Raw genomic sequence first — 2,500 nt, 5'->3', positions numbered from 1 at the left:
ATGCGCAGAGAGACAGAGAGGGGATGGGAACAACATCTCTCTCAGAGTGCATTAGTGAGCGACTGAGGAGATTTGTAGGAGCTGTCGGGAGACGTCGTGTCAGTTTGTTTCCAGCACGGGCCGGGTCCTCATAAGAGCTAATCTGTCTGCACTCTGTCCTGCTCTCTGTCATATCTAACCAGCGCTCCGCCACAGCACTGCTCAGCAGACGGAGGGGATTAACGAGGGGCGGGATTCCATCGGAATCTATCGATTCAATTGGATTTCCGTTATCGGGGTCGCGATTCGATTTCTGTTTCTTCAAAATGATTCCTGATAAAAATGGATTCTCGTTTCAGTACATAGGGGAGCTCATTCCAGGATCTACCCTCCAGTCCAAATTGCGCTGGGAAAGGCGCTATGGCATATGATGGCATGAAAGCAGAGTGAAGTGTGCATACGATTGTCTGTTATTTAAGTTACATCAACTGATTGCAATCATGTAAACACACAAAGGCAAACCTAAGACAGAAGGGCAGACAACATATGCCAGACACCACAACAACAAGTTGGGGTATCATGCTTCAGGGTTGACACTCTTGTCTGTAACTCTGCTTCATTCATCACAAACAACAGATAACTCAACACATGACAGGGCCGTCCTATGGGAGGCCTTACACTTGTTACCTGCTCTCTGGGCTATACTAACGCCATTTCAATTATTTGAAGAAGACAATCACAAACTACCAACTCCCTTTCCCTCTTAGTTGATAGAAAACGCAGGGTGTGATATCTGGGTTAGATTTGCAAACACAGACAAGTCTATGGAGGATCAACTTTTTGACTGATACATGAAAGAAGGGGCCACTTAATGCTAATCCCATCTCCCATTTGCTTCCTTGATCAACTCTTCGAGAACAGTGGGTGGTGAGAGGCCGAGGTCTGGCAGGGAGGGGGATGAAACAGTCCAATCAATTAATGAATGACTAAATTCTTCTTCAATCGCTTATCCGCTCGACTGTAACGCAATTTCCGTTCCCTTACTGCCAAAGAGCTGTGAAAGTTAACAGTCCCTGGGAGTAGCATGAGTTTTTTTAATAATATTTGTCAAAGAAACTTCCGCAACATATAGCTGATAGTGCTCTATGGAAGTTTGTCCCCTTTTCTCGCCTCCCTGTGCTAAACCTATGTTACTGAAATGTATATTCCTCCCTCCAGAGCATGCTCCAATCCAGCCCTCTCTAAAACAACAGAAAATATTCAATGAAAGGATCGGAGATGGTGAGTTACTTTGACTAACAAGAACTGAACTACAATACAAAAACGTAAGCCAAACACTATTAAATATGTATAAATGAATACCTTAATTAAAATTAACACCATTAGTAAACATGAACACCATAAGTTAGCTATTACCAGACCATTAGTTAACTGTAACTAGTACTCTTCCTGTAACATGTTAACCCTTTCTTCATTTGTACATTTCATTTTGGCATGTTTGCTGCATGTATGCATATTGAACGAAAAACAGGGGGGGTTACAGTCTTTCTAATATGCATCAAAAAAGAAGCTTCTTAATCAAAACATCCAACACAACAGTGTGCCCTTAAATAAGACGCATCCTTCTAACGCCTGTATGAAAAAGTATGGCATTACCGGCACCAAACAGTTTGGACAGGGATGACAACACACAACAACAACACTTAAAAACAAGCCGTCCGGATACAAACAAGTCAATAATCAGTTGAGCAGACAGATGACTGATGATGACTGATTAGTTTTTTTCCTATTCAGGGAATAGCATGTTAATACACGGTGTCCCGGTAACCATCTAAACTCTATATTAAACCCCACTGATCCCCTTGTCTCTGTGGCAGGCTCGCGGTATAACGCTGTGTGCTTTGTGTTCAGCGCCTCACGAGGCGTCAGGCCTCATTGTAAGACATCGCCGGAGGTGTCCTTGTGATGGATCCGTTTCTGAAGATTGGGCCCAACAGCGCGCTAGCCAAACACCTGAGTCATCACGCCGGCCCTGCTCTTACACACACACGAGGAACGTGCTGAAGGATTACAGTGTGAGCGTGAGGTGAGCTGTGTGTGTGCAAACGGACGGCGAGCCAGCGAGTGTATCGGGTCTATCTGAGATGTTTATCTTCATTAGTTAAAAGATTACACTACTAAGGGTACCTACTCGCTGTGTGAGTAGTGGGACTCAGGCACACGCAGGCATGCAGTTGCAAACACACATAAACAACCTTCAACATATTGTCAGCTCAGATTAAAAGCACAATACAGCGAGACACACAAAAACGTACATGCGCACAAAAACACAAACAAACAAACCCTTAAGGGCCCAATTTCCTGTCTTTGGCTAACATGCTATTCCTCTCTGACCTCCCTAACATCCATGCCACGGTATCCATGGAAACCCCTCACAAAACCATTCAGTGGGAAGCCGAGCCTCAAACAACTGACAGGCACAAAAAACATAAAAGGTGCTTAACCCCACACACTGATTTCA

General features: G+C 44.2%; 1 protein-coding gene across 14 annotated transcripts in view; it reads right to left on the bottom strand.

The window, feature by feature from the left end:
* Window positions 1–2,500, bottom strand: part of LOC115540474 (receptor-type tyrosine-protein phosphatase delta) — a 154,701-nt gene that overhangs the window by 102,131 nt on the left and 50,070 nt on the right. The gene's annotated exons all lie outside the window — the stretch shown is intronic.

This window comes from Gadus morhua, chromosome 3, assembly GCF_902167405.1.
Source record: "Gadus morhua chromosome 3, gadMor3.0, whole genome shotgun sequence".
NCBI lineage: Eukaryota > Metazoa > Chordata > Actinopteri > Gadiformes > Gadidae > Gadus > Gadus morhua.
This window is presented reverse-complemented; position numbering and strand designations above follow the sequence as displayed.